Below are 23,084 nucleotides of genomic sequence, written 5' to 3'. Positions count from 1 at the left end.
AAATAGGTGTTGAAGATGAACCCGTATCTCCTAAATCATAGCACTTGTTACAAAAATGAAAGATGTTTCTGTAGATAAGGTCATGTGGGAGAAAAACCTCTCTCCAATTTTGGAAATTGGTTTCCATTTTTTTGGAATCTGTGCCACAAAATCATCTCTAAAACAGAAAATCATTAAAACTTTAAATCGATGAAAATGAGCTGTAAAGATCTAGTCACATATCCAAATTCACGACACCTGTAAATAAAATGAAAGAGGTTTTTTTTATATTTCTCGTGGTTAAAAAAAACCTCCTTGTTTTTTTCAAAAATACTTTCCATATGTTGTAAAATGGCACCGCACTAAAATGACTAAAACAGTAAAATAAATGAAAAGTTTGTTTTGTTTTAATGTAGGCTCCAAATATCACTTCATATCTCCCACATAGTAGCACATGTGGATAAACGGAGAGAGGTTTTTGTTATTTCGTATGTGATGGACAAAAACCTCTTTCACTTTTGTAAAATTCCTTTCCAAACTGATTTTGTAGTAAACTTGACCCTGTGTGCAGCAACTGACCTCAAAACATGCATAACCAAGAATCAATCATTCATTTTGATCATATCTTTTGATCCAGAAACCGGTTACGGGTGTTAGACTTCGTCTTGTCAGTCAATGTGAGATTGATTCTTCTTCAAAACCCTGTTTTGAAGAAGAAATCATTAAATGTGTTTTTTAGAATATGTAATTTGTCAAAATGTTTCAAAATTCTTCAGCTCTTCAAATGGCAGTAGCTTCTGCAGCCAGATTTACCAAACAGCTTTAAAAGCTCCTATCCCTGCAAAAACACAAACAGAAGAAAACAAAACATCATCAACAATCAGAGGCAAAGCAAGTTACAAGCTATTTGGAGAGGTCTCACTGGAAATCCCAAACAAACTTCATTGTCACAGCTATTGAATCAAATGATTGTGTTAGCGCTGGGAATGCCCTGCGTCTTACTGATCAAAGGAATGTGATCCGAGGTGATTTTGTGCTTGTTAGTAGTGACACTGTGAGTAATATGTCTTTGAGGCAAGAGTTCATTCTGAGCAGCATGCATACAAGCCTCCATTGATAATTTCTTGCAATCTAGAAGTCGGCATATACTTTCGCTTTTACTAAGCTCAGGGTGTTCCTTAAGGTATATATCAATCGCTCTGTACAAATCATCATGAACTGGGCGTGCGGAATCGGGTATAGCTTTTGCAAAAATGGTGAATCTTGAAATTAAGAGCAATCTCTGCCAAATATGCATCAATCAGCTTTGCAACTTTAAGCTTTGAGCTGTGTGCTGCAGAAGATGATCTTCTGCTCTCTACAAAGTCCAGGCTGAGACAACGAAGGAAGTGGGGTTAAACAAGGGTGTATCTGACAAGCAAATCAGGTTAAAAATATTTTCTCCAAATGTCCTCAATGTAACATTGGTCGACTTACCTGGGATAACAAGGGTTCCAGTGGGTGATCAACCTTCAGATATAGAGGCTAGAATCAGAACAATGATTCTATCATGCATTAAGCATGAGACGTGCATCATCCTAGTTGTTTCTCCTGCAAACTCTGATTTGTCAAATTCAGATGCGTTTCAGATGGAAAGAATGGCTGACCCAGATGGATCTCACCATCGGTGTGATAACAAAGCTCGATATTATGGACAGAGGAACTGATGCTCGTAACTTCCTTCTTGGAAATGTTGTCCCCCTTCGACTTGGCTATATAGGGATTGTAAATCGCAGTCAAGAGGATATTATTGCAAACAAAAGCATTCGAGATGCACTGGCTTATGAAGAAGAATTTTTCCGCAGTCGTCCAGTGTATCACAATTTAGCTCATCAATGCGGTGTTCCCCAGTTAGCAAAGAAGTTGAATCAGATTTTAGTACAGCATATCAAGGCAATCTTACCAGAATTGAAAGCTCGAATAAATTCCTATGGCGAGACCATAGATTCCAAACATTTAATTCAATTGTGGATGGTAAAAGTGAAGAGATGGCAACAACAGAGTTGTATGGAGGAGTAAGGATTCATTACATATTTCAGTCTATTTTTGTTAAGTGCTTAGAGGAAGTTGATCCTTGTGATGATATCACTGATGAAAATATCTGAATGGCTATTCAAAATGCTACTGGCCCAAAAAATTCTTTGTTCATTCCCGAGGTTCCTTTCGAAGTTCTAGTAAGAAGGCACATTTTTCGTTTATTAGATCCAAGCCTTCAATGTGCTCCTTTTATTTATGATGAGTTGGTAAAGATAGCTCATCAATGTGAAACAGTCGAGCTACAACGGTTTCATGCTTTAATGTAAGAAGTTGTAGGGATATTTTTACAGGAAGGTCTGGCTCCTGCGGAGAGTATGATCGAAAATCTTATTGCCATGGAGATGGACTATATCAACACTTCGCATCCATCATTTATGGGTGGCAGAATTTCCTTTATCAAAGGACAGTTGACTCATTTGTAGGCTACGACTACATGACATTTCCAAGTTTTATGAAGAATCATTAGATTGAGAGATTCTATGAGTATTTTCAGGCAGATAAGAGCATTCAACGAATACAACTGGCATAATATGCACAATTGTGAAATTGTTAAAGATTTCAAACAGAAAGCGAAGGTGAAAAGTAAAGGATCAAACACCACGAAGACATCGACCACAACAGAAAAATAGGAACCGATCTCCTACTAAGGACTTCAGTTAATGATTCAACAGGATCTGCGCTCCAGTTGGTCGACCATCAGAGGATTTTTAGGGGGACGATCTCCTGTTTTAGAATAGAGGAAACGCTCTTTTCTATTTTTATAATTGCAGGTGAAACAACGCCCCTGTTTTGGGGTCGATTTGTTTTTCCCCTAGCATAGTTTATTTAATGTATTAAAAAATCATTATAGAGGAGAGAGAGTTCTGAGAGGTGGTGGAGAATAGAGAGTTTCATTGTACAGTTTGACAGAGATTTTAATTAAAAAATGCAGCTCTGACCCCTGAGATTCCTGTGGTATGAGATTTAACATTTGTGTCCTCTTTTGTTTCATATGTAGCCTGTTATGTGTTCATGTCATTTCATGATCGTTTCCATTTGAACAAATGAAGTGTTAAGGTAGAATTCATAATTTATATGCTCTGCCTTTAAGTTTGTTCATATTTAATGTTTTCTTCTGTTTGACAAGGATTCATCTTCTATGCCCTTGTCAGCTCCTCAGTAGTCTTGCCATTCCATTTAATCTCAATTTGATGTTAAACTTTCTTGCCTACCTTGCCTCAGGAGATAACCTGTGTTTTGATTACATTTCTCTGTTCAAGCTGTTTCTTTGCCCCATGCAGCCCAGAAAAACCCATCATTTTATTGAAAACCCCTTTTTATCAGTTTACTAGCCTAAAATCAATATTCTTTATTGGTCATCTCAGCCCTTTTGAAAACCTTCTGCCGAGATAGACCCAGAGAGAGCCCTCTCCTGTCCCCGTAGGGCTAGCTACGAGGCTAAGTGGTTTGATGTTGCCTTGGATTTTGTCTTTTTCAGCCTGAGGCCAAATTCAAACGCTAACATATTGGCGACCATACTGGGGAGAACATTCGACTTGTTGATTGTCTTGTCCCAATACATGAAATCAAATTGCAGATCTGATGCTGATGGTGGACAGCAGTCAGACACATATGCAGGCTGAAGCATTCACCTGGCGACTCCAATTCGATCCAGACATTCCAACGCTTGCTGATCCATTCATGCAATGGTAGGGTATGTGGCAAACCATGCCCTATGTGAAGCTGTAGAAGAAATAAGAAATGAGTTAGCAGATTCTGAATTTGATGAAGATCTTTTCAGTGCCTTGCTTCAATGGTTGAAATCTCCAAAGTTCCCTTGTTTCAAAACTAGATTTTGTGCGTTAGTTGTTGAAAGAATCGAAAAGGAGATTCAAGATTTAGATGAGCAGATCCAGTCATATGATTTCCAAGACCCTTCAAAGTTCTTGGAAATCCTTCCTCCATCAAAACAAGAAATAACAAACTTGCCTACAGATGTTTACATTGACAATGTGCAGCTGGAGGTATGTATTGCAGAGTTGGGGCAGCCAACAGAGTCCAGTTTCCTCGATCCAATGGCAACATACATGGAAATGTTTTTCAGTTTGACTGACAAATCAAGCTGTCTTATACATAGCCATGCTCATTACGTGCATGAAGGGCTGCCAGCAATTATATCTATATCCTCGTGGAAGCATTCTTGAGCGGCATCATTTTCAGGTTTACTTGAATGGTTGATCTGGCATTTCAGTATTACCTGATCTATTGTTTTTATAGCAAAGTAGGGTAGATTTTGTAAATAAATAAGCAGCCATAAGGCAACATTTTGTTCTAGTTTTATTACAGTTTTAGTGTGAGGTTTGTTGAGTCAGTTTTTCAATTATTTCAGTCAAGTTTCAGTCCATAAATATTTCAAAGTCTGTGTTGGTTGTTGGAATGATGACTCCATTGCCCAATGGATGGAGGCACTGTCTGCTCTCCCAAAGTTCTGCAGTTCTTGGCACCTCCAAGAAGCGGCAGCTGCCATCCCAATTGGAGCTGATGTTAGACTTCGTCTTGTCATTCAATGTGAGATTGATTCTTCTTCAAAACCCTATTTTGAAGAAGAAATCATTAAATGTGTTTTTTAGAATATGTAATTTGTCAAAATGTTTCAAAATTCTTCAGCTCTTCAAATGGCAGTAGCTTCTGCAGCCAGATTTACCAAACAGCTTTAAAAGCTCCTATCCCTGCAAAAACACAAACAGAAGAAAACAAAACATCATCAACAATCAGAGGCAAATCAAGTTACAAGCTATTTGGAGAGGTCTCACTGGAAATCCCAAACAAACTTCATTGTCACAGCTATTGAATCAAATGATTGTGTTAGCGTTGGGAATGCCCTGCGTCTTATTGATCAGAGGAATGTGATCCGAGGTGATTTTGTGCTTGTTAGTAGTGACACTGTGAGTAATATGTCTTTGAGGCAAGAGTTCATTCTGAGCAGCATGCATACAAGCCTCCATTGATAATTTCTTGCAATCTAGAAGCCAGCATATACTTTCGCTTTTACTAAGCTCAGGGTGTTCCTTAAGGTATATATTAATCGCTCTGTACAAATCATCATGAACTGGGCGTGCGAAATTGGGTATAGCTTCTGCAAAAATGGTGAATCTTGAAATTAAGAGCAATCTCTGCCAAATATGCATCAATCAGCTTTGCAACTTTATGCTTTGAGCTGTGTGCTGCAGAAGATGATCTTCTACTCTCTACAAAGTCCAGGCTGAGACAGAGAAGGAAGTGGGGTTAAACAAGGGTGTATCTGACAAGCAAATCAGGTTAAAAATATTTTCTCCAAATGTCCTCAATGTAACTTTGGTCGACTTACCTGGGATAACAAGGGTTCCAGTGGGTGATCAACCTTCAGATATAGAGGCTAGAATCAGAACAATGATTCTATCATGCATTAAGCACGAGACGTGCATCATCCTAGCTGTTTCTCCTGCAAACTCTGATTTGTCAAATTCAGATGCGTTTCAGATGGCAAGAATGGCTGACCCAGATGGATCTCGAACCATCGGTGTGATAACAAAGCTCGATATTATGGACAGAGGAACTGATGCTCGTAACTTCCTTCTTGGAAATGTTGTCCCCCTTCGACTTGGCTATATAGGGATTGTAAATCGCAGTCAAGAGGATATTATTGCAAACAAAAGCATTCGAGATGCACTGGCTTATGAAGAAGAATTTTTCCACAGTCGGCCAGTGTATCACAGTTTAGCTGATCAATGCGGTGTTCCCCAGTTAGCAAAGAAGTTGAATCAGATTTTAGTACAATATATCAAGGCAATCTTACCAGAATTGAAAGCTCGAATAAATAGCCAAATGGTTAGTGTTGTGAAGGAACTTTCTTCCTATGGCGAGACCATAGATTCCAAACATTTAATTCAATTGTGGATGGTAAAAGTGAAGAGATGGCAACAGTAGAGTTGTATGGAGGAGTAAGGATTCATTATATATTTCAGTCTATTTTTGTTAAGTGCTTAGAGGAAGTTGATCCTTGTGATGATATCACTGATGAAAATATCTGAATGGCTATTCAAAATGCTATTGGCCCAAAAAATGCTTTGTTCGTTCACGAGGTTCCTTTCGAAGTTCTAGTAAGAAGGCACATTTTTCATTTATTAGATCCAAGCCTTCAATGTGCTCATTTTATTTATGATCAGTTGGTAAAGATAGCTCATCAATGTGAAACAGTCGAGCTACAATGGTTTCATGCTTTAATGTAAGAAGTTGTAGGGATATTTTTACAGGAAGGTCTGGCTCCTGCGGAGAGTATGATCGAAAATCTTATTGCCATGGAGATGGACTATATCAACACTTCACATCCATCATTTATGGGTGGAAGAATTTCCTTTATCAAAGGACAGTTGACTCATTTGTAGGCTACGACTACATGACATTTCCAAGTTTTATGAAGAATCATTAGATTGAGAGATTCTATGAGTATTTTCAGGCAAATAAGAGCATTCAACGAATACAACTAGCATAATATGCACAATTGTGAAATTGTTAAAGATTTCAAACAGAAAGCGAAGGTGAAAAGTAAAGGATCAAACACCACAAAGACATCGACCACAACAGAAAAATAGGAACCGATCTCCTACTAAGGACTTCAGTTAATGATTCAACAGGATCTGCGCTCCAGTTGGTCGACCATCAGAGGATTTTTAGGGGGATGATCTCCTGTTTTAGAATAGAGGAAACGCTCTTTTCTATTTTTATAATTGCAGGTGAAACAGCGCCCCTGTTTTGGGGTCGATTTGTTTTTCCCCTAGCATAGTTTATTTAATGTATTAAAAAATCATTTGAGAGGAGAGAAATTTCTGAGAGCTGGTGGAGAATAGAGAGTTTCATTGTACAGTTTTGACAGAGATTTTAATTAAAAAATGCAGCTCTGACCCCTGAGATTCCTGTGGTATGAGATTTAACATTTGTGTCCTCTTTTGTTTCATATGTAGCCTGTTATGTGTTCATGTCATTTCATGATCGTTTCCATTTGAACAAATGAAGTGTTAAGGTAGAATTCATAATTTATATGCTCTGCCTTTAAGTTTGTTCATATTTAATGTTTTCTTCTGTTTGACAAGGATTCATCTTCTATGCCCTTGTCAGCTCCTCAGTAGTCTTGCCATTCCATTTAATCTCAATTTGATGTTAAACTTTCTTGCCTACCTTGCCTCAGGAGATAACCTGTGTTTTGATTACATTTCTCTGTTCAAGCTGTTTCTTTGCCCCATGCAGCCCAGAAAAACCCATCATTTTATTAAAAACCCCTTTTTATCAGTTTACTAGCCTAAAATCAGTATTCTTTATTGGTCATCTCAGCCCTTTTGAAAACCTTCTGCCGAGATAGACCCGGAGAGAGCCCTCTCCTGTCCCCGTAGGGCTAGCTACGAGGCTAAGTGGTTTGATGTTGCCTTGGATTTCGTCTTTTTCAGCCTGAGGCCAAATTCAAGCGCTAACAACGGGAGTCTGATATACCATTGGAAATCTCTTTCCAATATTCTTCTAATCGACACATTTGTGACATGTTTTGTGCTGAATATCATGTGCAAAACATCTAGCCAAACCAAACCTAGTAAGAGCTCATGTTGATCCCTGGTGAAAGGCTGCAAAGACTAGAACTAACATAAAAGATCCCTTAAGCCCTAGATTTTCACTTTCTCAGACTTCAGAAATTTGAAAGTAAATTTTTCACTACTCAACGCCACAAATCTAATGGTGCGTTCAAATTTTCCATTTAACCATTCTATTTTTTGGCCACTTTTCTAAGTGGAGTGTAGGTGTCAGCATTCATGTGCGAGCAACCATTCCATGAGATTCGACGTCGCGAGAATGATGGTATGGCCAGCTTCAATAGTTTGACATCCTTTTTTTCAGATGGCACCTAGATGTGAGGTATATGTAGTGTGTTCACGTACTTATTTTGCTATGCATTGTGCTGCATAGATCCTTGTTTGATGTTGATGAGGGATCTTGTTTCTTACTTGTCTTCATGATTCCTGCTTGATGTGATGCGCTATCATTTGTGAGATGCACTTTTTGTCATGATGCATCATGTTTTATTTGAGATCCATTTTTTTTATGTTGATGGGATACTCATGTGTCGCCATGTATGATTGCATTGAAATCCCTTTTATGCCATGTTGGCAGGATGTTCATTACCATGCATGAGTTTGTGTCATACTAATAAGAGTTCTTTTTGACTGAGAGTTCCTGTAGCGGAATATATCTTAGAGCCACTCCTGCGTGAGGGAATTTTCCTTGTATGATAGCGACGTCACCTCTTATGTACATCATCACTATTGATAACACTTAATGCAGTGGCTTACACCATCTTGACGTTAAGGCCCGGAGACGTAGTCCCTCTTAGACGAACTCCGTTATCAACTGCTTATGTTTTCATGTGTTTATGAATGTCATGTTCCTCTTCTTTATAGCATGCAGATGTATTCATTTATGTTCTTTTAAAAATGCAATTTAACACATCACAGAAGTAAAAGGTCTTGGAAGTGTCCTTTGTCACACTTGGACTCGGATCAGATTGTAACTTAGGAAAGTGTCTAGTAGATTGTCACGTAGGTTGCTAGTCCCACTCATTGGGCTAGAGCGATCGTCTCTATCCGCATAGAGGATTGCCTAGAAAACACTAAGACCAGTGCTTAGCACATTACCTCTTTAATATGTTTAAAGGCCTTTGTTGCTTCTAGAGTCCAAGAAATTGACTCTTTCTTCAGTAACGATTTTAGAGGTGTTGTTATTCTCCCATAATTCTTAACAAAGTTGTGATAATACCCTATCAACCTGAGAAATCCTTGAAGATGATTTATGGTTATGGGGATTTTCCATTCCTTAACGACTTTAATTTTGTTAGGGCCTACGTTAACACGCTCATGAGATACAATATCATGCAAATAATCCACCCCCTGTACTCCAAAGAAACATTTGGAGGTTTTTGCATATAATTGTTTCTCCTCCAATAGTTTGAGGACCCTGTAAACGTGTTGAACATGATCCTTCAAAGGCTGGTTGTAGATTAGTATATCATCAAAAAATACAAAGGCAAATTTTTTAACGAAGGTTTTGAAAACAAAATTCATCAAACCTTTAAATATAGAAGGTGCATTAGTAAGGCCAAAAGGCATGACCAAAAATTCATAATGAGCCTCATGATTTATGAATTTTATTTTCAAATTTCTTCAGTTTTCATTCTAATTCTTTGATATCCCGAATGAAGATACAAATGGTGAAGTAAATTGTTGTAATTTGTCCAACAATTCGTTAATGACAAGAATGGGAAATTTATCTTTAATAGTGAGCTTGTTGAGCTCCCTATAATTTGAACACATAAGCCATGATCCATCCTTCTTGTGCACCAATATTACTAGAGAAGAGAAATAACTTTGACTAGGTTGAATTATACCTGCCTCTAACATTTCTACAAGCATACATTCAATTCCACTCTTTTGGGCTTAAGGATATCTGTAAGGCATAATGTTTGGAGGAAGTCTTTTTAGATTCAAGTGAATAGCATGATAATGATCATGAATAGGTGGGAGGCCTTTGGGTGTCTCAAACACCTTGGAATGATTTTCCAAGACGTTTTTGGAGACTTGGAGAAATAGATGATTTCGATGTTTTAACCTATAGTGAGCATAATTGTGCAATTATGCCCCACTTTTATTTCTTTATAAGATTTTTCATGCCATTAGAGATAATTATCTTCCCTGGTTTCCTTGTGATACCCCTTAATCTAACTTCCTTTCCTTCCCAAAAAAATTCAAGAAATGTTCTTGAAAATTGAAAGCTATCGTCTCTAAAGATTGTAACCATTGGACTCCTACTACAACATCAACACCACCCATTGGAATGGAAAACATTGGACTATTCAATACATAATTCCCCCATAGTTAGCTTGATATTGTGACACTTTCCATAGAAATTTATAGTTCATCCATATACAACCATCACTTGACACTCTAGTGTTGGATATAGGAAGCAATTAATTTCCTTGTCTATCTTACAATGAATAATATTATAAGTACTACCAGAATAAATCATCACTATTACATTTTTCTTCTTGATATATACTTCTATCTTGATATTTTTAGGAGTGGTAATTCTTGCTAATGCATTAAAAGATATCTTCGCATTTATTTCTTCTTTCTCTGGGGTTATTTTTTTGTGTATATCCTCCGATTTTGATGTTTCTTGTTCCTTTTCTTCCTCCTCTTCACAATCTATGTAGAATAATTTCTTCTTAGAAAACTTATGACCTTTACTGTATTTTCTATCACAACTGTAAAAATTCATTTTTCTCTTTTTTCCTCCAATTTTTGTTGTGTCAACCTTGTAGGTTGTGGAAGACTAGGAGCAACAACACTTCCATATTTATAGTTGTGAGTGACAGACTTCTTTGTTACCATAATTTCGCTTTCAACTTTTCTTGGCACCCTGAATGCCTTCTACAATGAATCAGGTTCCCAAAGGTGAACCTTATGTTGGATGTTATCTTTTAAAATCCCTATGAAGACATAAATCCTATGCTCCTATGGAATATCAATTACCCTAATATTCAATTTTTGAAAGTCTTCAATGTGCTCTACCGTTGAACCCCTTTGTTTATGATTTATTAATTGACTAAAGAAGGTGTTTCTCTTTGTATCTTCATAAAGTGTTGTCATTTCCTCCTTGAAAATTGACCAACTGAAAAGTGGTTTACGAGAACAAAGCCATATATACCATACAAACGGATTGGGTTCTAAATATAAAGATGCAATATGTACCTTTTGTGGGGGTCGCACATCTTGTAGATAAAAATATTTCTCCATCTATAGTGTCCATGTTCCCGCATCATTTCCATCAAAATTACTCATATCTATATTGGAATTTGGTGGTTCGTAAACCCCACATTTGAGTCTCTGAAATCATAATTCATATTCCTTTTTTCCTCATCACGTTTTCCATGGATTATCTTGTCACCATCGGGAAAGCTTTCATGCAACAACTTTGTCAAACCTTCCATGTCTACTTTTAAACCATTAATGTTTCATTTTAAAACATCCATGTCCCGGTTTAGTTAATATTTCGTTACTCCTTGTGAGAGCGAAAATTGTTGCACTTGGTCCCGTAATTTTTATATATCATCTTGCAATTATTCCTCTTCATGCGTCATAGTATATATTTCATAGGGCTTAATGGGTGTATAATTGTTTTTCATTGGAGGAAGTTTAGAACCCAATACTTATATATATGTTTAAATATGCCCTTGGAATCACTTCAAACTTATTTTCAAACAAAATTCATGCAATTTTTAAAAAACATTACATACCTTTTTCTTACTTTTAGGATCTCGATTTTGAAACGGTTGTAACTCCACAATTTACGATCTCTAAGTTTTGAAATTTATTCCTTTGTTATCCATCTAAGCCTTCTTTCCAATCCCACAAGTCTGACCAAGATTGGATTCTTCACTAAAGAGTTATTCCAAATCTCCCATGATGACCTAATTATGGACTGGTTCAGTAGAGAGAAGTTGTATGGGTTGCCACATCTGATTGTTTCCACCTTCGACCCTAAAATTGATACACAAAAAATTACAATCCATTTGATTTCAGCCAATATTTAAATTATTCAAATACAATTCCTTAAATGAAATTCAGGACGATTTTGCCTAGGTCTCCTATTTGACACTAAATTCTAGAGCCTGCAAAAACCCTAGCTTCCTTAGATCATATCTCCGAAAATATAGTGAACCAAGATCTGCATTTTTTTATACCAATTTCACCATGATTTCAACCCCATGTGGTCAAATTTTCATCTTTTGAATCCTTGCATAAAAATAGTTATAACAAAACAGCCAACATGACCTATTTGAAGAGGCAAAACCCTAGAATCCAAAGCTCTGATTCCAAATGTTAAGCAACCAACTCACAAAATATAGATCAACGACTTAAAAAGTATCCTCTTCAAGGGGGAACCTCTTTTACATTATATAAATTAAAAATTCTTGGATGATACAAGTGACAAGACTTCCTTTATATATATAGAAGTCTAAGGGGTCATAATATAATTAGAGCCTACAAAACAATAATAATGTAAGGGCACAACAATAACAATAAGGGATATACACTAGTATTATAGGGACCTAACAATCTTTGTATGCCACTTTATGTGAGAGATTTGTATTTTGTCATATTGAAGGAGAGATTTTATGAGTGAGAGTTCTTATAGAAGAACGTCCCCTGGGAGAGAGATATGCCACTCTAGTTAAGGGAGTTCTTCCTTGTATTGGTAAATATTGCATCATGTACTCGTCATATTCTTGCAACAATGAATGAAGCGGCCTCCCCGCTCTTGATACTAGGCCCAGAGACATAACCCACACTGGGTGAACTCCATTATCAACTTGTGTGTGCTCTTTCATTTTTATGGTTGTCGTTATGTTTCCTCTTCTTTAAAGTAAGCACATGCGGTTTTTCATACTCTTTCATATGAAATTTTGCTAACATCATAGAAGTAAAAGATATTGGTTAGTTCTGGTAGCTGAGAGAATCTGGATCAACTATACCCTTGACACACTGTGGATGTGGTTGTTGTACCTTAAGAAACCAATTTCTTGGTTGTGTAGAAATTGTGCTTAAGACATTAATGTTTATAATTATTGTCACTTGTTTGTCATTTAATTGTATGTTGTATTCTCAAATGAAGGACCTGAAAGACATGGTTTTAAACCCTCAATACTTAGGTGACATGAAAATATCAAAATTAGATTTGATTGCTGGATACAAATGATGAATGAAGAAATCTTGAAGAAGTCATAGACAATATGTTGTTTTACACAGAATCTACTATCTGTGACACTTGGAGAAGTTAAAGATAATATGTTGTCTTACACAGAAAATTCTATCTGTAACTTAGAAGAATTTTAGAGGTGGGAACTTCAAGTATAGGAGAGCTCTTTTAAGGGATTTTAACTTCATTTACATAAGAAAATAAAGACCTACAACTTTAATGACACATAATAGAGAAGTCACAAAATCATACCCAACTAATCCGAATCGGATCCTAAAACACTCTCTAAGTTTTCATAACTCTATAAAAATCATGCCAAAGTTTCAAAGACTTATAAAGGTCAAGCTTCTCAGGAATACCCTCGGAACAGTTGTAAATTGTGAGCAGCGTGGGGCAATGAGGACCCTCGGTTAAGCGCGTAGACCGTTGGCCCATGGTAATGCGTGATGTCACGAAGTAGTGAAATGGGAGGTCTTTTTGAGAAATGGGGGAGGTTTCTGATATGCAATCAAGTCGCTAATCACATATCGCCGGGAAAACCCCTTCGAGAAGAAAAAGCCCCGAGCGAACTACACCCAAAAAGTAAAAAACCATACGGAATTTGCCGATTCCGTTTGAGGTGGGTCCCACACCAAAACCGGCAAGATATCGGAAGGGCTTCGAGCGGTAAGCGCTTTCAACTGAGTCTTTCCCGATGCCACACACTGGGTGACACCTATTTGGTGGAAGAGAGAGAATACCACTCACATCGGATGAGTAAACATCATGCTACTTACCAGCCCGATATGGATGGAGACCATAGGATCTAGAAGCTCCAGATCGATGGTGAAAATGCGATTCGACAGATGACCAAATTCAATGGGGTAAACAGGCTGAGTTGTATAAAGTTTGAAGTCTGGCATGAATAATGAGTTAGCAAAGGGATCATGTTCACGTGCATTCTTGGAACTAATGGTAAAAGCAGTCATTTCACAGACGTCCAAGAGAATTGACACTCAGTTCATTACAAAACAGGTGGCCACCTCCCTCTGAGGCGTTACACAGTGATGATGATGCAGAATAGGGGAATTTGAATAGACAAAGGCAGGGAAACCAAAAAGCTGGGAAGCAGAAATGAACAGTCAAAAAACAGATTGGCTTTAAAGCCATGAACTGACAGAAGCAGAGAGAGGAGTTAGTTAGACTCAAAAAGCTAAGAGCAGAGAACAAAGAGAAGAAGCCGAGCTAACTTGAAGGTAGCATCGAGCCAGATAGAGCCAGAGAGAGTTAGAGAGTCTGTTTACTCCATAGAAGGCTTGAGAGGTTCAAGCAAACTCCTTTGCATAGGCCTGTCATGTATGAGTCTCAGATTGGGCTCATACCACTGTGACCAAGAGAGGTCGAGTTTCAGTAAGGAGAGTCTGTGTACTCCAGAGACTTGGGGGATCCAAGTCCAGTCCTACTGATTTATATCTGCTTAGTGAGCCTCGAATTGAGCTCACTGTTGTAAAAAATCAGCTTTGAAAACATAATAGAGAGGCCAGCACTGAAGGCTGGACTAGGAGACATAGCCCAGGATCATTGGGTGAACTCCTTATTAAACTTGTTGTGTTTACATGTTTGCCCATTATGTTTTTCTCTAACTTCCTCCGTGTCTATGTATTTTGCAATCTTATCGTTCCATTGCATAAATTAACATAGGCATATCCATGCACATGAGTCTGTAATACCTTTGATTCTTTTTCCTGGATAAATTCCAGATCAAGTGGCATCAGAGCTCTAGGTTATTAAGGCTAGACAAGCTTGTGTTGGATTTTGTTGTTGAATGCTAACTAGATCAAAGCTTAAATTAGAAGAAGGAGAGTTGGTTGAAGCTAACCCTGAAATTGGAAGAGTCTAACCTAAGAGGAAAATATTAGAGGAAAACCCTGTGGAATCAGACTCCTAGTTCATGGATGGTTTCCTGACCATGAAATCCATGGTGGAATAAATGTATAGGGAATTTAAGAAAGGTAGAGCTAAAGATTCATCAAACTCCAAACAAGACAAAGGAGTAGAAGAATCTCTCCTCCATGACCACTCTAAAGGCAAAGGGAAAGAAGAAAAACTTCCCACACCTCCTAGTAGCCCCGAAAATAAAAAGAAGACATCTTTGGTTAAATTAGATGTTAAATTTGATTTACCGATATATGATGGAGAGTTGAATGCAGAGAAGTTGAATAATTGGATTAGATAGATTGATGTTTATTGCAGAGTGCAAACCATCGATTCAAACAAGAGCAAGATTCAGCTGGCCAGCCTGGGTCTTGGAGGCACTACCTTGATATGGTGGGAAGGCAGGACACAAGTTGACATAAATAAACATGGTAAAATTCTTTCTGTCTGAAGTGAATTTGTTTTTGCAAAAAAGCAATTTTATCCACTAGCCTATATGCAGCAAGCCATGATGAGCTGGCAAACTATTTGCCAATTAAAAGGGCAAAGTGTACAAGGATACACCCAAGAATTTAGGAAAAGAGCTTTGATTCTAGGAATTTCTTTAGACTCACCTGAAACTATGTTGAAGTATATAGGTGGTCTACATAGCTGCTTAAGGCACACTATTCTCATATTTAATCCCACTAGCATAGATGAGGTATCTGTTTAGGCTACACATCTAGAGGCTAGAGGTATGAATGTGAACCCAGAAGTTGGGGGATCATCAAAACCCACTGCAAACAAGAATAAGGAGAAAAGAAAATAGAAATGGAAAGAGAGGAAGATAAATACTATACAAAATACCATGTCATCATGTACTCACTGTAAGAAGGATGGGCATGATGATGAACACTGCTGGATTCTGCATTCAGAGCTGAAACCCAAGAAATACGAGGGCAAAAAGAAGAAGACTTCTACAACTATTCAAAAAGATTTGGGGTCAGACTCAGGGGATGAGAAAATAATCGTAGCCACAGGTATAAAAGGTAAAAATTCTGAAGCATCTACTAGTAATTCTACACAATCTATTGATAATGAAGACAATGAGAGGAAAAGACATGAGCTTTTTCATATCCGAGTTATTTCCAAACATCAAAAGATTGATACTTTGTTTGATAGTGGCTCACAAGTAAATTTTATTTCTGAAGCAATCATAAAGAAGTTGGGATTACCAACCACACCTCACAAGAAACCATATCCATTAGGTTGGTTATGTGATAAAGCAAAGCTACAAGTGACTAGACAATGTAAACTTAAATTTTCTTATGGGTCAACATTTGTAGATGAGTGTGAGTTAGACATAGTTCCTTTGGATATATGTGGAATTGTTTTAGGAATTCCTTACTTGTATGATAGAAAAACTATTTTCTATAGAGCTAAGAATAAGTATCAACTCATTAAAGATGGAGTCGAATATTGTAAGAGCTCATAAACTGGAAAATAATTATACACTCATAAACTCAGGGAAGATGAAAACAATTGTAAATTCATACAAACAATTTTTATTGATGGTCGTAAAGGAAAAGAAACCCGATAAAACCAATGTATTTGAGGGTTGTGATGCTAAACAACAAGTTGATTTAGAAAAAGTTGTTTCAGAATATGATATATTATTTCAAGAACCTAAAGGTCTGCCACCCGAAAAGGAAATAGTACATGATAAAAATTTGCAGCAAGATGCTCCATTGCCTAACATCGGAATGTACAGGTTGTCCGCTTTAGAGAATGCGGAAATCAAGAAGCAGGTATAGGAGCTGCTCAAGAAAGGGTTCATAAGACCTAGCACATCGCCATGTGGGTCTCCAATTGTCTTGGTGAGAAAGAAAGATGGCTCATGGAGAATGTGCATTGATTACCGAGCACTGAATAAGATAATGATAAAAAATCGTTATCCCCTTCCTCGCATAGATGATCCATTAGATCAGTTGAAAGAAGCTGTTTATTTTTCAAATTTGGACTTTCATAGTGGATATCATCATGTCAGAGTTGCAGAGCAAGATGCATGGAAGTCTGATTTCAAAACAAAGTAGGGATTGTATGAGTGGTTGGTTATGCCTTTTGGCTTAACTAATGCTCCTGCTACTTTCATGAGAGTAATGAATGATGTACTCAGACCTTTTATTGATGATTTTGCCATTGTATATTTATATGACATTCTTATATTCATTAAAACATGGGAAGAACATTTAAAGCATGTTAAACAAACTCTAGATGTTTTGAAAAGAGAAAATATTCATGTTAAACTCTCAAAATGTGAATTTGGCAAAACATCTTTGAATTATTTGGGTCATATTTTAGGGGGTGGTGAATTGAAGATATATCCCTCCAAGGTTGCAGTCATTGTAAACTGGCCTAAACCCAAATCTGCTATAGAAGTTAGAAGCTTCCTAGGTGCAACACAATATTGGAGAAAGTTTATTTCTAACTTTTCCTTAATTGCAGCTCCCTTACATTCTTTAATAGAATTGAACAAGGTGTTTCAGTGGGGAGGAAAACAGCAGAAAGCCTTAGACACCTTGAAAGAAAAGATTAGTACAACACTAGTACTAGCACTGCCCGATCTTCAAAGACCATTTGAGATTGAAACAGATGCCAGTGACTATGCCATGGGAGCAGTGTTGATGCAACATGGTAAACCCATATGTTATCATTCTGAGACATTTAATTCTACAGTAGTTAACTATCCCACATATGATAAAGAATTGTATGCATTAGTACAGAGTGTGAAAAAGTGGAAACATTACTTAATGGGCAAAGAGATAGTTATACATACTGATCATCAACCACTTCAATATTTACACTCCCAAACTAAGTTGCAGCAATCAAGACACTCTAGGTGGATGGGTTTTCTACAACAGTTTCATCTAGTCATCAGATATAAAAAGGGCATACACAATAAAGTTGCAGACATGTTGTCCAGACCAATCATAAATGCATCTACTATATTTAAGCATAATTCAGTATTGCATGTCAGCTACATTGAGTAGTATGCTCAAGATATAGATTTTAAATATGTATATGCAACTTTAAGTCAAGGCAAACAAGTAGGAGAATTGGACTGTCATATTAAGGACCAGCTCTTGTATCATTTTTGGAAGTTATGCATTCCACAAACTGAAAGAGTAAAGATAATTCGAGAAGCACAGACTTCTCTAATATCAGGTCACTTTGGTGTAAGTAAAACAGTTGCACAACTGCAAATATTTTGTTATTAGCCAAAAATGAATGAGACAATTTCTAGGTATGTAAAAGGGTGTACTATGTGTGCTAAAAGGAAGCCCAGTAATATAAAGCTAGGCTTATATACTCAACTACTAGTCCCTTCTCATCCTTGAGAAAGTGTTTCCATGGACTTTGTTGGAGGATTGCCTAGATCTAGAAAAGGTCATGACTATTTATATGTTGTTGTGGATAGGTTCAACAAAATGTGTATTTTAATACCTTGTAACAAACACATTACAGCTGAACAAACTGCAAAGTTGTTCTTTCAACATGTATGGGTTCATTTTGGATTACCCACTTCCATTATATCTGATCGAGATACCCGATTTGTTGGAAAATTTTGGTTGAGTTTGTGGGAATTGATGGACACCAGATTGAAAAAGAGCACAACTTTTCATCCACAAATAGATGGCCAAATAGAAGTGGTCAATAGGACAGTAATTCAGTTGCTCAGGGGCTATTGCAGCAAGCATCCCAAGCTTGGGATGAACATTTATGTTATGTGTAGCATGCTTACAACCGAGCTAAACATTCTTCTGCACAAAGATCTCCTTTTGAGACCTGTTTTGGTTTCACACTAAGGTCTCCCTTGGATTTTGTCTTTGGTAAAGACAACAGTTGATGGACACAGTGATGTGGACAAGGAAACCAAGTTCATTGAACAAATCCAAGAGATTCACCAGGGAGTACAGGAACAACTAGAAAAGAGCCAAGCCAAGTACAAGGCAAGGTATGATAAGCATTAGATGGAGCATAGTTTCCAAGTTGGTGATCAATTCTGGTTGTATATCAGCAAAGACCGAATGCAAGGTGAAGGTAAGAAGTTGAAGCCAATAAGGTATGGACCTTTCAAGATACTTGATAAAATTGGTGAGAATGCTTTTCGCCTTGATTTACTAGCTTACATGCACATCTACTTAGTTGTTAATGCAGACATCTTGAGACTATTTGAACCTTCATTAATTGTCTTGTTCTGGATCATCAAGATGGGATGTTTCTGTGTAATTTTCTTGAAAAGGAGGCCTAATATTCTGATTAGGTCCATTTTTACTCGTGTTTTGGTTTTTGTTTTTCCTAAAGTTTGGGTTTCTAACCAAAGGGGTTTGTTGGTTATCCCATTGAGGTTTCCTCTCCATATTCTCTATTCTATCCATTAACTTTTCTATACCTTTCACTAAACTATCTATTTTGAGGTTAGATGGTGAAGGCTCATCTTTAGTTGTTCCTCTTCTTTCATTCCTAACTCTAGCTCTTTTAGCTAATAAATTAGCTTCTACACTAATTGCTACACTCTGCATTTCCTCTAAGTTTGGGGGGTTTCGTTCCCTGAGCTGGTATTCCATGTCCGTGTCAAAACCATCAGGAAACTTTATTAATGCTAAATAAGGGGGGGTCTAAGGTTAATTGGAATTGCATTGTCAATATTATTAAATCTAGTGCAGTAAGCTTGTACAGTTTCATTAGGTCCTCTTCTAATATTTTCATATTCTGAAAGGATCTGTAAGGGGCTATTTTTCTTTTCCCATCTATTTAAAAATCGTTGATAAAACACATCTAGACTGTCAATACTATTAGGAGGTAACCCTCTAAACCATTTTCTAACATCACCAGCTAGAGTCTGAGAAAATAGTCTCATTTGAACATCACCTATATCAATTTCATGTAATTCAAAGTAGTTTGTCATCTTATTGACATGGTGTTGTGCAATGTAGTGTCCTATGCCATCAAATTGTATGATTTTACTTTGGTAGTCTGTTGGCATGGCACCAAGTGGGGCATGTAAAACAAGAGGAGCATATCTGTTTTCAATGGCTATAAGCTCGGAGGGGCTAATATGTGGGGTCGAGGTACTAGAAGACGATACAATGGTGGAGGATGAACTAGGACTAGTAAATGGCGGATGAGTAGTGCTAGGTTGGTAAGGGAGTGAGGGTATGAAAGGTGGTAGGGAATGGACTTAAGAATTTGAAGGGAATAATGATGAAGTGAATAATGCTGAAGTAAGAGTAGTGGATAATTGTTCAGAAAGCTCAGGGATGTTGGTTGTACTAAGGGATGATTGTGGTGAATTCAAAATGTACTCATCAATTGATTTGTTGGCTTTTTGGACTTCAAGGTCTGCAATAAACTCGGGATCTAGGATAGTATCGTAAATTTCACTTTCAGACTTTGATTTAAATAATGACAAATAAAATTGCTCATGAAAGGGAAGATATTCTAAAAACAACCACTCATCAGGACATGAATTAGCTTTAACTAAAGGTATGTAACTAACTGAACTTTCTTCTTTTTTGGATTTCCTTGAAATCAGGTTAGGATTATCAACTATTGGGGTAGGGTTTGGATCTGGGTTAGCCCTAGTATAATGAGTTCTCCTTGAAGCCATAATTTCAAACTTTCGATTGTTTTATGTGAGATTTTTAAAAATAACTTCTAATAAATTACTTTAAGAGGCTCAAAATCTAAAGTTGAAAAGTTCTTGAAGTTTTTATTAGGACTGAGGATTTGAGTCCCTAGTGGAGTCGCCACTATGTTATCACTCAAAATTTTCCTTAGAGGTTATCAGAAGAAGGAAGCAACCAAGGCAACCACAAACCAATCTTTTAAGTATAGGCTCTAGCCAACCTATGACTCAGAGAGGGCTCTCTCTATATAATTTATCTTTGTTTTACTAGGATTTTAGGATAGTTCTTAATGTTCATTGCAGTTTTGGTTTTGAATTTAAGGTTGGGTGGTGGAATTCTTGGAACAAATGGATAGAGCAAGATCTTTAAACCATAGGGCTATGGAGTCAACAAATGGATAGCAGAAGTGGATCAACTCATTAAAGGGAATGTTCACAGGGTAGGATAGCAAAGTAAAGAGCAAATCTATAGGCTGAATGGGTGAAATGATCCTAACCAGTGTGAGGGAGCACTTAAGAATCCTCAGACCGGGGCTAAAATGAAGAACAGGGGATAATCATGAACAAAGGGCGATTAAGAATCCTTTTCTATAGATCACAAGGAATAACCTAAACTAAGGAGCAATCAAGAATTCCTTAGCTTAGATTTATGAAGAAAACATTCAATATGCGTAATAGTCAAGATAGAGTGCAGTTAAGAAATTTTTGAAATATCATTCCATGTTATAGCATTCAATTGTTTAGAGATACAAATAAGACTATGGAAAAACTTAAAGAAAAATAACATTGAACGTGAGAGAATACTTATTTGAACTTCGCTTTGCACAAGAATCCAATGAAATATTTGATCTTTATTCCTTGATCCAGCTAGCTGATCTAGTCATTGACACAATAGAATTTCAGACTTAAGAACAATAATTATATAAAAATGCTTGGAATCCACCCTACATACTTCGAATGGTGAAGTATATATACAAAAAATTATTACAAAATATCTCAAAATATCTCAAACTGATTTGAGATTAAATTCAGGAAATACAAATATCTTCTTGCAAGAAGATAGAGACAGATAATGAATTGTTTCATGTTGTCCCTTTTTATTTGGTACTGCTAGTTGTTATGGTTGGATTTGTAGCCCTTTATGTTGTCTTGCAGTTGTGGAGTTTCATGCTGGAGTCTTCTTTACTTTCATATTTCACCTGACACTCTTTGATCCTGATACTCTTTGATATTGCTACTCTATGACCCTGCAACTCTTTGACCCTGCTACCCTGTTTTCATCTGTTTACCTAGTTGCCTTCATTTTTACTGTGTGGTAACTTTTAGCTGTAAATTCATCACAATAAATCAGTTATATTCTCCCACCATTTTGTATCTGGTAATTTTACATTCATCATCCTCCTATAGATCTCATCAGCTTCAGTATACTTGGCAAAATTGGGCTTGGTGAGGAATAAATGTTTGACCTCATGTTACAGAAAAAACAAGTTTTCAAATGTGTCATATAACACTTTGCCTGTTGGTAATGCTTTTATGGATGAAGAGTTGGCTTGTTCCTTGGCCAAATTTCTGAGTCTATCACTATAGTCCAACTGTGTCATGAGTTGGTCGTTGATAACCATAGGACTGGGCAGACCTTTTTCCCTCAAAATCTGGAATTTAGCCATGAACCTATCGATGGCTATCTACATATTGTGGCACTTTTCCTCTAAGTTAAGCATAAGGTTCCTTTTGGAAAGGACCTTCCTTATTTCCAAAATGGTCTCAGTCCTATCTTCTATATTTAGCTCATGGAGCTCATATCTATTCTTGCTATTTAGGAAGTGGATGAGTTTATTTGCATCCTCAGGCTTATCTCCCAATTCCTCTTTTACTTTTTGGATAGCTTTTGTAGCTACCTTTACTAACTCTATCTGTTCATAAATAACTTGGATTGATTGCCAAATACTATTGACAGAGTCAATAATATCGGCCCACATCATTTCCTTGGTTTGTCCAAGTGGTTTCTCCAGTGTTAAATCCTTCTCTATGATTTTGGTTCTCTCATCCATTCTCTAGGCCTTTTGTGCTTCTTTTTTTTGCTTGAGTTGGGCAAGTTGGCAGTCAGTTTCCAAAATTGCCACCTTTTCCTTTAGTCTTTTCATCTCTTCAAAATGGATAGACATTTCTTGCATGGAATTAATCAATTCTACTGCTTTTTCACCTTGTGCACTTGTTGTTGTTGTAGATTCTGATGTTACTGGCAATGTTGTGGCAGGTGGAGCAGTGGGTGCCAGTGAAGCTGCAAGTGTAAAAGGAATTGTTGTAGATACTGTTAGGATGACATCCTTGGATGTTGTGTCCAAGTCGCTTTGCTTCAATTGAATTAAAGTTTCCAACTCCTTTTCTGTCTCCTTAAGTTGATCATTCAGCTTCAGGACCAAGTCCATCAACTCCTCATGTTTGGTTTGATTCTCTATGACTTCTAGAGTTTGAGGATGATGCAACTGGGGTATTTTCAATTGCCTCTTAAGTGTAGCAATATCATCATTTTTCTTCTTAATAAGCTACTCTATAGCTTTTATATCCTTGGGATCGTGTCCCAATTCAATCACTAAGTCCTCTAAGGACTTGATCCTTGTATCCCTGGCCT

General features: G+C 37.1%; 2 pseudogenes; both read left to right on the top strand.

Annotated features, from left to right (window-relative positions):
- Window positions 1-1,325: 1,325 nt before the first annotated feature.
- Window positions 1,326-2,477, top strand: LOC149244658 (dynamin-related protein 3A pseudogene; annotated as a pseudogene).
- Window positions 2,478-5,286: 2,809 nt separating this feature from the next.
- On the top strand, window positions 5,287-6,458 carry LOC149244657 (dynamin-related protein 3A pseudogene; annotated as a pseudogene).
- The last annotated feature ends 16,626 nt before the right edge of the window (window positions 6,459-23,084 follow it).

The sequence above is a fragment of the Pinus tabuliformis genome, chromosome 8, assembly GCF_031772625.1.
Source record: "Pinus tabuliformis cultivar Carrire ecotype Pingquan chromosome 8, CPIR1, whole genome shotgun sequence".
NCBI lineage: Eukaryota > Viridiplantae > Streptophyta > Pinopsida > Pinales > Pinaceae > Pinus > Pinus tabuliformis.
Note: the sequence above shows the minus strand (reverse complement) of the source record. Positions and strands in the feature narration are given on the sequence as shown.